The sequence below is a fragment of the Macaca mulatta genome, chromosome 18 (assembly GCF_049350105.2).
Source record: "Macaca mulatta isolate MMU2019108-1 chromosome 18, T2T-MMU8v2.0, whole genome shotgun sequence".
NCBI classification, from domain to species: domain Eukaryota; kingdom Metazoa; phylum Chordata; class Mammalia; order Primates; family Cercopithecidae; genus Macaca; species Macaca mulatta.
The window spans coordinates 41,576,209-41,589,721 of NC_133423.1; the positions used below are offsets into that span (position 1 = coordinate 41,576,209).

The window sequence follows — 13,513 nt, forward strand, 5'->3', positions numbered from 1 at the left end:
TGTGTACCTTCCATGAGGGATATCCTCGTACTCATCGTGCTACCGGCTGACATGCTCAGGCCGGCTTCCTCTCAGAAGCTTCCTTGTTTTGTTGCTGTTTCTTTACTTCTCTGCATCCCCACCCCTCCAAGGACTACAGCTACTGTGCATTGCCCAGCCCCATGCTTCCTAAGAAGTGTTCAATAAACACTGCTGAACTGTTGAATGAATGAATGAAAAAGGAACATCTCATATGGTCTGAACCTCCTCCCAAATTTAGGCACCTTCTGCAGGGTCCACTGATCCTCTTCTTTTATACACTTGACTACAACGTGGTCCAGGTTCCACTTTCCAAGGTGGGTATGGAGTTTACGTAAGTTGATAGTCACTTATGCCTTATCTTGTTCCAAAAAAGGATTGGCCCATGTAATTTTTATAAGAGTTTAATTGCTTTAAAAGGCAAGTTTATTGAGGTATAATTTACATAGGGTAAAATTCACAAGTTCTATTAGTTTTGACAAAAGCATAGAGTCATGTCACCACCATCACAATCAAGATACGTAGTAACAATTCCATCATCTCAAACAATTCCCTTATGCCCTCTTCTGGTCACCCCTAGTCCCAGCCCCTAGCAACTGCTCTTTTCTGTCTCTCTAGTTTTACCTTCTATATAAATGGAATGACAGTATGTAGCCTTTTGAGTCTGAATTCCTTCACTTAGCACAATGCATCTGAGACTCATCCATGGTGTGTGTACAGTAGACTGTTAGGAATTTAAGTTCAATTCTAAAAGTTACAGGAACAAGCCAAATACTATCTGTAGAAGTTCATTTCTGGGTGGGTGGGTTCTAAAAGAATAGTCTGGTTTTATTTTCATTCAGAGGGTGAGACTGTCAAGGAAAGACTAAAGCAAGAGTACCCAGTGGGGAGGTAGCTTCAGGGGAGTTTTCTCTGATATGTAAATGCACAGTCTTTTATGAAACAGAATGGTCTGGAATTGACATCTGCCTCTCCTCAGAGTCTAGGGCTAAAGAAAAATGGGGACAGGGGGCTTTCTTCTCAAACACTTGCCCTGAAAGTAAAAGAAAGACGTTGACATGAGTAAGGCTGCCCTTGGGCCAGAATTACGGACCAGGTCATGACAGGAGCTAAGAAAGTCGCTCTCCAGTGCTTTTTTTTTTTTTTTTTTAAATGAAAAAGAAGAACCTGCTGATTTTATTATTATTATTATACTTTAAGTTCTAGGGTACATGTGCACAATGTGCAGGTTTGTTACATATGTATACATGTGCCATGTTGGTGTGCTGCACCCATTAACTCGTCATTTACATGAGGTATATCTCCTAATGCTATCCCTCCCCCCTCCCCCCACCCCACAACAGGCCCCGGTGTGTGATGTTCCCCTTTCTGCATCCAGGTGATCTCATTGTTCAATTCCCACCTATGAGTGAGAACATGCGATGTTTGGTTTTCTGTCCTTGTGATAGTTTGCTGAGAATGATGGTTTCCAGCTTCATCCACATCCCTACAAAGGACACGAACTCATTCTTTTTTATGGCTGCATAGTATTCCATGGTGTATATATATGTGCCACATTTTCTTAATCCAGTCTATCATTGATGGACATATGGGTTGGTTCCAAGTCTTTGCTATTGTGAATAGTGCCACAATAAATACATGTGCATGTGTCTTTATAGCAGCATGATTTATAATCCTTTGGGTATATGCCCAGTAATGGAATGGCTGGGTCAAATGGTATTTCTAGTTCTAGATCCTTGAGGAATCGCCACACTGTCTTCCACAATGTTGAACTAGTTTACAGTCCCACCAACAGTGTAAAAGTGTTCCTATTTCTCCGCATCCTCTCCAGCACCCGTTGTTTCCTGACTTTTTAATGATCGCCATTCTAACTGGTGTGAGATGGTATCTCTTTGTGAGAACCTACTGAATTTTTAACTACTAGCTATCCTCCTGTGGTTACTTGTTCTTCACAGTCTTTAAAAAAACTTAAAAAGGATTTTTTGTTTGTTTTTGTTTTCTTTGAGACAGGTTCTCGTGTTGTCGCCCAGGCTGGCATGCAGTGGCGCAACAGTGACTCACTACAACCTCTTCCTCCCAGGCTCAAGGGATCCTCCCATCTCAGCCTCCCAAGGAGCTGGGACCACAGGTGCACACCAACACACCCAGTTAATTTTTGTATGTTTTGTAGAGATGGGGTTTCGTCATGTTGCCCAAGCTGGTCTCAAACTCCTGAGCTCACACGGTCTGCCCACCTCGGCCTTTCGAAGTGCTGGCATTACAGGCATGAGCCACTGCACCCGACCCTTAAAGGGGATTTGTTGATATGTTTCAGAAGCCACAGGGCTGAGAAGAATTCGGGAAGGCGCAGTGTCTTCTGCCAAGCTGGTGCAAGAGAAGTCCCAGGAAGGGGAGATTGGAATATATGGGAAGCTCCATTGTCGGGTCTGGGGGAAGAAACAGCGGACCAGGGTCCTGCTGTCAGCTGAACTGAGCCCTGGGTATCCGAATGGGAGAGGCTCTGGGGCCCACAACATGGTACTGGTGATCCGAATTCAAGAGAGGAGTTTCAGTCAAGTGGATGGGGTGAAATTAGGGATAATTTTCTAAAAAAAAAAAAAAAAAATATTTAAAGAGTACCCAGAAGTAGAGACCCAATTTTATTAAAAGAGCTCATAAATCAGTAAGTATATTGGCTCCAAAAAAATCTTCAAATCACCTTCTGCCCAAGCCTGCGGGCTGAGGATAATTTCGGCTCCATTTGGATGTGGAGAGGAACATGTGTCTGTGATCAGACCTGGTCTCCCCAGGCAGGGCATGCCCATGCACAGGGTGGCCAAGGAGGGAGTGGGCAGGGCAGCAGGCACACTCGGTGCGCAAGTGGGTGCGTCTGCATGCGGTTGTTGCAGGCCAGCTGGGGCCAGCCTCTGGTGTGAGGCTTTGCGACATCACTGCTCTGAGAAGACATGAAGTGCACACTCCCACAGTTCTCTGTGACCACCACTCAGAGCACAAGAACAAGACAGGAGTGGCCCCTTCCTAGTCATCTCTTTCCTCCTACCACCTTGTTCCCACTGGGAGGCAGATGAACATGGTTTCCTTTCTAGACCCTTTTAAGGGGCCTTGGGGCCTTCATCAGCTATTGCTCCCATCAACCCATTTTGCTGTCCCTTTAGAGTCACGTACAGCCCATGGGAGGCTTTGACTTTGAAAGCTTCAAAGGTGTTTGGGAAATAATGTAGCAGCAGCTGCCCTGGGAAGAGCATAATTAGGGGCCCCCGAAGGATCTAGAGAGAAGGTATAATTAAAGCTCTGAGCATTCTCTTTGCAGAGGGGACAGGGAAGCAGCCCTCCATCCCAGCTGCTGGCGGGGGAATTTAGAACAGCCTGGATCAAAGTCACTCCAGAAGGGTGGGCACTCTGAGCTGCTCCAGCGAGCCCGTCCTGGGTGGGCACTAGTTCTGATCTGGAGCCAAGTCTTCTGTGCCTGCCCTTGCTGTGCCCCCACTGCCTGATCTCTTGCGTGTGGGAGTTGGAAGGTTGGGGGAGAAGGCGCAATCCAATAAACTTTCTACTACACCCTTTAATGGTAATGTGCCTACTAATCCCTCACGGGTATGATGAATTAATTAATTTATTTATTTAGAGACAGAGTCTTGCTCTGTCACCCAGGCTGGAGTTCAGTGGTGTGAGCTCACTGCAAGCTCTGCCTCCCAGGTTCATGCCATTCTACTGCCTCAGCCTCCCGAGTAGCTGGGACTACAGGTGCCCACCACCACACCTGGCTAACTTTTTTTTGTATTTTTAGTAGATGTGGGGTTTCACTGTGTTAGCCAGGATGGTCTCAATCTCCTGACCTTGTGATCTGCCCGCCTCGGCCTCCCAAAGTGCTGGGATTACAGGCGTGAGCCACCGTGCCCGGCCTATTTATTTACTTATTTGAGATAGGGTCTCACTCTTTTGCCCAGCGGAGTGCAGTGGTGCCATCTCGGATCTCTGCAACCTCTGCCTCCCAGGTTCAAGCGATCCTCCCACCTCAGCCTCCCAAGTAGCTGAGACTACAGGCACACGCCACCATACTTGGCTAATTTTTGTATTTTTTTGTAGAGACAGTGTTTTGCCATGTTGACCAGGCTGGTATCGAACTCCTGAGCTCAGGGATCCTCCCACCTGTCTTCCAAAGTGCTGGGATTACAGTCGTGAGCCACCGCGCCTGGCCTGGTATGGTGAATTTAAACGAGACAACATTCTCCAAGAATAAAACCCCAGTCAACTTTAGCTCTGGGGGGCGAGGACAGGGTAGGAAGGGTCACTTTTCCTTTCATGCTGAAGCAATGTTTAGGGCTGCCCCTGTTTCCAGGCCAGGATGATGAGAGTTTCTGACAGCATTGCCTCCCCAACCAGAAGTTTCTGCAGCGTGTCCTGGGAGCCTAACGTGTGTGTCCCTGTGTGAAGGATGGGAAAACGATTAAGCTCATCCCTTGTCTTTAAAGAGCATTTCACATGGTTAGAGAGATGAAATGTTAATATGAAAAAAATGCAAGGACCAGGAAGTAATCATGGTCAGCATTTCTGTGGGACTTACCCTGTGCCCAGCACTGTGTTAGTATTTTACATGAATTTGATGCAGGCCCTTCACAGAGTAGTAAAACGACTGGTTCAAGGTACTGTAACTGGGAAGTGGTCAGGGGTGTCTGGCTCCTGCACTCATCACTTTCATACTGCCAGGCCTTCCCCCATCGCCAATGACATGCTTGTGAATTCACAAGTACTTCAAGAGAAGTGCCTGTGAATGTGCAGACCACTTGGAGCTGCCGACTTGGAGTCCTCCAATCTCCATCTTGAATGAGCTCCCCAGGAGAGGCGAATGCCCCCTCCTAGTGCGGAAGCTGTTTCAGCATAGGTTGCAGAAGGGCCACGTGTATCTTTGCTTTTCTAATTAGCCTGGGCAGGCCTGTGCCTGTAGTGGGGTCTCTGCAAGTCTTCCTAGCAGGGGGGCACTGGTGGAGCAAGGAAGCTGCAGGCTCTGTGCTCCCTCTCCACCCCTATCAAGCTTCCCCCCAATTCCCGGGGCAGTCTGGAGAGCAGGGGATTAATGGACTCAGGAAGGCCTCAGGAAGGCCCCTGGCACTGCACTTCCTTGGAAGAGGAAAAACTTAGCTTAGGGGAAAAGTGAGGCTGTGGCAGGGAGACTGTGATTCTTTCAGGGGACTGGGTTCCCAGGAGCCCTCCTGGTGGAGGAGCAGTGGAAATCAAAGGCCTGTCGCACGAGAACTGGGCAGTTTTAGTCTGGAGGACATGGAAGGGGTGGGCGTGAGAGCTGCCTGTAGACATTTGCAAGGCTGTCATGTAGAAGAGGAGCTAAGCTTGTTCTCTGAGGCTCTAGGGACAGCTGAGAGCCAATGTGTGAGACAGAAATCTATGCGACATGATAATACCAGCTAACATTTATTGAGCTCCTCAGACTGTTTTGTCTGCTTTATATGGATTCACTCATTTCATCCTCACAGCAATCCCATGAGGTAGGGACTGTCATCATAGTTATTTTTACAGGGAGGAAACTGAGGCACAGAGAGGGTAAGCAGCCTGTCCATACTCACACAGGCTATAAGCGGCACAGCTGGAATTCAACCCCAGGCTGTGCAGATGTAGCTCCTTTGATCTGAATAGAGGGCTCCACTGCCTCACACATAAGAGAGACCTCCAAGGCTGCCAGGGTTGTCCGTGGGGGCCTGGGCTATCTAGACAAGCAGAGGGTCCAAGCACAGAGCAGACAGTCTCGTGGAGAGATGTGCCAAAACCATCTTCCTGGTGGAGGCCCTAACGCTTGGCTTCTCAAACTTTGGGGTGTTCTCAGATGCCTTGAGGACCTTGATTGGTAAAGCGCAGATTCCATTTCTCAGTCTAAACAAGGTGATGCTGACGTTGCAGTTCAGATGACCACACTTGTACCAGGAAGTCCCTAGAGGGTCTTTATGATACTGGCCTGCCCTAAGAAATTATGATTTGCTTTACTTACAGGCCAGGCAGATTTCTCAAACCGAGCAGCAGACTGCCCTATAATAGGGGTTAATTCTTTGAGTTACACTCATCAAAAGATCATTTAGAAGAACAATATCCTCCCAGAGGTCGCGCTGAGGCAGACATACACAGCCTCTCTTCTGTAGTCATCTCCCTCTGAAGGCATAATTCTTATTTGTGCCAACGTACATATGAGGCACATGAGAAACATTTTTAAAGAGGAATAATACCACAGCCAAACAGCAAATTCATTCCATTAAACTCATTTCCAGGAAAGCATGCAGCAGGGACTCTCTCAAATTGAGGGAGGGAACACATCACAAAGCCTGGCTCACATCTCAATCACTGGTAACTCATCTGGCACGTTCTATTATGCAGCTAAAGTAAATGTGGGTGAAGAAATAGTACGGCTACATCAGCTGCACCGAATTTTCACAAACTTCTAAGATGCCCTAAATGTGAATCTGCTGATCCCCTTTCAGGGCTGCCCCTTCCCCACTCCACCCTCTGGGGGATCCTGGACAGATCCTGAAATTCACCATCTCTTCCCAGGTTTCCATGGAAATCAACCAAAAGCTCATATAAATTCCCATAGGCCTGCAGGCCCTTGTTGGACACTCCAGGCCCTGTGTGGTCACTTCCTTTTACTTTAAAAAATTATAATAAAATTGCCATAAAAAATTTAATTGTGATAAAATACACATACCATAAAGTTCACCATTTTAACTGTTAAGCATACAGTTCAGTGGCATTAAGCACATTCACGATTCTGTACAACCCTCGCCATCTCCAGAACTTTTTTCTTTTTTCTTTTTTTTGCGACAGAGGTTCACTCTGTTGCCCAGCCTGGAGTGCAGTGGCATGATCATGACTCACTGCAGTCTCCCAGTGAGACTCACAAGCGCAAGTGATCCTTGGGCTTTAACCCCCGAGAGTGATTGGGACTACAGGTGCACGCTACCATGCCTTGCTAATTTTTGTATTTTTTGTAGAGATGGGGTTTTGCCATTTTGCTGAGGCTGCTCTTGAACTCCTGAGCTCAAGTGATCCGTTTGCCTCCTCAGCCTCCCAAAGTGCTGGGATGACAGGCATGAGCCACTGTACCCGGCCAAGAACTCTTTTCATCTTGCAAAACTGAAAGTCTGTCTCCCTTAAACAATGACTCCCCATCGTTCTTGCCCCTGCCTCTGGCAACCACCATGCTACTTTCTATCTGTATGGGTGTGATGGCTCTAGGGACCTCACAGAAGCAGAATCATACAGGCTTTGTCCTTTCGCATCTAGCTTATTTCACTTAGCGTAATGTACTTCTCCTTACTTTTAAACAGCAGGAAAGTGGGAGCAATGGAGTTGGGCTTCTTTTTAAAAAGCACTTTGGTGAAATGTGGTTGTCTTCTAATTCAACTAGAGCTCACCATCTGATAAAAGCTTTGAACATTATCCTCATGGGGTCCAAATCATGAACTCTGAATCCTGTTACAGTTCAAAGACAGGATAACATGTTCTGTTTGTTCAGCGATGTACCAGGACTGGCAGATCCATTACTACCATCCTCACCAGGACCAGTGGCTGGGCTGGGTAGAGAGGTGGGTGAAGGGATGATTTGGTTGGGCTGCTTCTGCCTCAGTTTCCTTATCTGCTTCTGCTGCTGGAGGGGCTACAAGTTCTCCTGTGTGGGGCATTAGCATCCTGGGGTGCTGCATGACAATCAACAGCAATCTTTAAGTGAGAAGCCCTGCTAGGCCAAAGTGATTAATTTTTAATAGGCCAGCCTGTGTGCAAATGGCTTCTTTTAGTAAGATGCATTAACTGTCAAGCCACAAATAGACATCTGTCACACTGGCTTTCAAGGGGAAATCTGGTGGTACCCTAGAGCAGTGACTCTCAGACCTGCTACAGGCTGGAAGCACCTGGGGAACTTAAAAAAAATCCTGACGTTCAGGCCCCCTGCTATGCCAATCACATCAGAATGGGGGGTGGGGGGGGATGGGGGCCAGCATCCCTAGAGGTCTTGAGTTCACCTGCTTTGGAAAGGTAAGTAGTATTATCATGGTTCCTGAATGAGTACAGGTTTCTATTTCTACCTCCCCTCAGGATGAGATAAATCCTTGAGTAGCCACAGAGGTTTTCCCCAGATGGCTGAACCATAGGAAGTAAAAATTTACTGAAAAATCACTGATCATAGTAATAGCTATCGTTTATTGAGAAATTATGAAGTGCCAGGCACTGTGCCAAGTACTGCTTTATTAATAGTGCATTTAATTATGAAATTGATCCTGTGAAACAGGTAGAGAGAGGGGGCTACCCTGAGCAAGATCAAATTAACTAATAATTAGTAGAGCTGAGATCCGATCCCAGCAGTGAGCAAAACAAAGTCCCTGTAATCATGGAAGGCACACTTTGGATGGAAAGACAGCTGAACAAACAAATGTATGATATGTCTAGTGGAGATAAATGCAAGGAATGGAAATGAAGCAGGGTAAGGAGATAGAGAGTGATGGGGTGGGTGGTCCGGAAAGGCCTCTCATATAAGGGGACATTTGAGCAGAGACTAGAGTGAGTCAAAGGGTGAGCCATGTGGCCATGCGGTAGAAGAAATGAGATGTTTGTCTGCGAGTCCCAGGCCTCCCCTTTCTGTCCCCCATCTCTTCCCCCGAGGAGGGTGGAACCTATCTCCTCCTTCCTAGCAAACTTTCCTCTCAGCTCCCTTATTAACATCCAGGTATATAACTGAGAGCGTATTAGAGAGGTGAGGGCATATTTGTTGACATCCACTCTGTACAAGGGATTTTGCCAGCAGTAGCTCAGCTCACCTCCTGAGAACCCTGTTGAAGGTAAGTGTTTATTTTTCATTTTACATTTGGGGATATTACTGCAGGACCCTCCCTCTGGCTTAACTGGCAAGGCTTTGTGTTCACATGGCATCCTGGACCCCTTCATCTAACTTCATAACTCTATAGCAGGGGCAGCAGTGAGGGCTCCTGAAGGCAAGAGCCAGTTGTTTCCCCTCCGTCTGCCATGCACCCCTGTACAGGATAGGTGCTCACTTACAACCAGGTGAACGAATGGAGTAAAAACGTTGAGCTAAAGGAATGATTGATATGCCCATGAAATTCAGGAACTGACCACCAGTCTGGAGAAAATTAGTCTGAAGTTTAATTGCCATGTAAAAATCTCAGGACAAAGGTAATGTCTGTGCTCAAGTCTAGCCCTCTGCCATGTGGGGTATGGGTCCGGCTTTCTATTGAACATGCTCTCTGTGCTACTGTGTGGAAACAAGACCCCTCACGCTGTTAATCTTGCCTGGGACCAACCTGGAGGTCAGACTCAGAGCTTTTTTGCACCCCTCCACACCTCTACCCTCAAAAAGAAAGAAAGAAAACGTGAGTCCAAAAGCACTTTTGAGAAATGGGTAATAATAACGGCCACCTACCAGGTGCTGACCATGCACTAGGGATGCTCCTCACCCTTTGTCTCCTTCCATTTGGTCATCATGATGCTCTCCCAGGGTGGCTGCTGTCATTGTCCCTGCTCCACAGAAGAGGATGCAGAGGCAGGGAGGGTAATGACACAGCATAGTCCAACATCACAGTCTTCCATTAGGCCTCCAGGCCCCAAAGTTCCCCTCCGATTCCAGCCTCTTCACAGCTGCTCCCACCCCACAGGACTGGAACTTTCCCCAGTTTGACTTGTAGAGAACACTCAGAAGAACAAAAGGAACTTCCCTGACTTCTGCCTTCTCAGAAGGCTCTGGAATGTGACCTACAACTGTTGCGGGAAGTCAGGGACCCTGAACGGAGGGACTGGCTGAAACTGCAGCAGAAGAACATAAACTGTGAACATTTCATAGACATTTATTAGTTCCCAAAATTAATACTTTTATAATTTCTTATGCCTGTCTTTACTGTAATTTCTGAACATAAATTGTGAAGATTTCATAGACCTTTATCACTTCCCCAATCAATACTCTCATAATTTCTTATGCCTGTCTTTAATCTCTTAATCCCATCATCTTCGTAAGCTGAGGATATATGTCACCTCAGGACCCTGTGATGATTGTGTTAACTGTACAAATTGTAAAACATGTGTTTGAACAATATGAAATCAGTGCACCCTGAAAAAGAACAGAATAACAGCGATTTTCAGGGAACAAGGGAGATAACCATAAGGTCTGACTGCCTGTAGGGTCGGGCAGAATAGAGCCATGTTTTTTTTCTTGCAGGGAGCCTATAGACTGACTTGTGAGTAGGAGAAATATCACTAAATTCTTTTCCCAGCAAGGAATATTAATAATTGATAACCCTGGGGAAGGAATGCATTCCCAGGGGTAGGGCTATAAACATCTGCTCTGAGAGTGTTTGTCTTATGTGGTTGAGATAAGGGATGAAATATGCCCTGGTCTCCTGCAGTGCCCTCAGGCTTACTAGGATTGGGAAATTCCAGCCTGCCAAATTCTAGTCAGACCAGTTGTGTACTCTCAAACCCTGTTTCCTGTTAAGATGTTTATCAAGACAATGAGTGCCCAGCGGGACATGGACCCTCATCAATAATTCTAATTTCACCCTTGCCTTGTGATCTTCCTCTGCCCTCTGCCTTGTGATCTTTTATTGTCCTTTGAAGCATGTGATCTCTGTGACCCACTCCCTATTCGTACACCCCTCCCTTTTTTTTTCTTTTGTTTCTGAGATGAAGTCTTGCTCTGTCACCCAGGCTGGAGTGCAGTGGTGCAATCTTGGCTCACTGCAAGCTCCGCCTCCTGGGATCATGTCATTCTCCTGCCTCAGCCTCCCGAGTAGCTGGGACTACAGGCACCCGCCGCTATGCCCAGCTAATTTTTTTGTATTTTTAGTAGAGACGGGGTTTCACCATCTTAGCCAAGATGGTCTTGATCGCCTGACCTTGTGATCCACCTGCCTTGGCCTTCCAAAGTGTTGGGATTACAGGCCTGAGCCACCATGCCCAGCCACCCCTCCCCTTTTGAAATCCCTAATAAAAACTTGCTGGTTTTGCAGCTCGGGGTCGCCATCATGGTCCTACCAATATGTGATGACACTCCTGGAGGCCCAACTGTAAAATTTCTCTCTTTGTACTCTTTCTCTTTATTTCTCAGACCAGTTGACACTTAGGGAAAATAGAAAGAACCTGTGTTGAAATATTGGGGGCTGGTTCCTCTGATATACAACCCTTGTGATGCAATCAGTAGACTAAGAGAAATAAGAGAGAGACACACATCATCATCTTGCTTTTTTTTTTTGGAGACAGGGTCTCACTTTGTCACCCAGGCTAAAGTGCAGTGGCTTGATGTTCTGGGTTCAAGAAATCCTCCTGCCTCCCAAGTAGCTGGGACTACAGGCACACACCACCATGCCTGGCTAATTTTTGTATTTTCTGTAGAGACAGAGTTTCACCATGTTGGCCAACTGGTCTTGAACTCCTGAGCTCAAACATTGCACCCACCTCAGCCTCCCAAAGTGCTAGGATTACAGGCATGAGACACTGTGCCTGGCCTTTCTTTTTTCTACTGATGTGGGATGAGGTAGAACTTAGATAGGTCTGGAGGACGTGACAGATTTTGGAGTCTCCAGGTAGACTCATTATACAGATGGTGTGGGAGGGAATGGAATGGGCCCTAGAGAGCTTACCTAAAGTTTTAAAAGTCTCTCTGTCACAGGGTCTACCTGGAAAGGGCAGGTGTGGGAAAGGAGGAGGCTCCTGGTGGTCCAGCCTAAATGTAGGCAGGAAGTAGCTTCCTGCGGAATATTGGGGATGCCCTGCTCCTCCTGAACTTGACCACCTGCTTGTCTGGGTGTGGGAGTCTCACCTACAGAGTCGCTGTTTTTAGTTAAGGTAGTAAGGTAATGTTTCCTGAAATGAATTCATATCCGAAGATGTTAATAGCTAGCAGGGGAGATAGGATGTGTGCCCAAACACCCTTGGGACAGGCTGGCAACAACCAATGAAGCTTATTTATAAAGTCTCAGAATCTTCTAGATGGGGACTTAGTATGTAGCACTTGTCAAACCTCTGTGACCACTTATCCACTTTTTTCTAGGTGCATCATGGCAACCAGTCTTTCTCAGGACAGGCTGTGAGGAATGCTGGGTAAGGTCCCTGTCAACACATCAATTCGATACCTGGGAGAGGAAACATACTGACCTGTTAAGCCCACTGTCTTCTGTTAGCAAGACTTATGTCATGGCACCTGCTGAATGCTCTGTGTGAATGGAGGCACACTGCCTCCCCCACTTATCCCAAGAGCCCCTGAATGCTGGGACCTCTTGGTGTGCCCGGTGCCTGCAGATGGAAGATGCTGAAGGCAGGTGGCTGCATGTTATAAAAGCCATTAGAAATGCCAGCTACTTTCACTCCACAGAGGCTCTGGCCCCTAGGAAAAGCAGGGATGTTTTGTTTAGGAAAGGGAGGCTGGGCAAGGTGGGGAGTGCAGGTTACTGGAGGAAGGAGGTGCCTACTGGATGAGTAGCACTGAGACCACTGCCCAGGCTGGCCAGGCAGGGAAGAAGTACAGGCAGCAGGGATGGAGGAGGGGAGTGAGCATGGGGAGGGGGGCAGCAGAAAGGCATTGAGATCAACTCAAGAGGGGTCTCCAGAGTTGCTTCTGTTAGGGTCCAAATCCAACTCTTGGCTCCGTAACCCTGTCTGACCCTGACTTTGGGAAGGGTCTTTTTGGATCACACTATTCATAGGGAACCACATCTTTTCTGCAGAAACTCTTCTATTCTGGGAAAACCTGCAAGTTGCAGGCAGGTATACCACTTTTTAAGTGCCCACATGCTGGGAAGCAGCTCTGGGTCACCTGTTCCAGAGAATTACAGTCTCATTTCAGATGCTCTTTTAACAGGCCTTTATAAAGTGTTTCCAGTAGGTCCAGCCCTGTTTGTGGCACTCTGAATCAGGGGACTGTCTTCAGGGAGCTTACACTCCAGCTCTGGGCAGTAAGTATGCTGGTTCCACTGCAAAGACTATCATGAAACCAGGGCGCAGTCAACACTAGATGAGGGCAGGAAGATGGGGCAGTCACTGTATGAAGAAGGAAACAGAAAAGGGGCCAGGGTGGATCCTGGTTTGGGGAGCCTCTTAAAAATACAAAATCATGAACACAAAATTACATATCAAAGTGAATATTTATGTTGAATCAGAAAATGAACTGCAGCAAATTAAAAATTATAAAAAGCTGGCAAATACGACAAAAACCACACAATTCATAAAAATAACATTTTTACTAATTAGCTGCTTGGCAAACTGCAGGTAGCAAATGTAAACATGCTGCATGATCTCTGATTTTCTCTTCTGTGACAATTTTGTAATATGATTCTTTATTTTTTCTTAAGAGATAGGGTCTTGCTATGTTGCCCAGGCTAGATTCAAACTTCTGGGCTCAAGTGATCCTCTGACCTCAGGCTCCTGAGTAGCTGGGACTACAGGCATGCACCATCATGCCCAGCTTGAAAGATAACTCAGTCTTTGAAAGTTAGAT

General features: G+C 46.8%; 1 protein-coding gene across 5 annotated transcripts in view; it reads right to left on the minus strand.

The window, feature by feature from the left end:
• Window positions 1-13,513, minus strand: part of MAPK4 (mitogen-activated protein kinase 4) — a 177,394-nt gene that overhangs the window by 15,820 nt on the left and 148,061 nt on the right.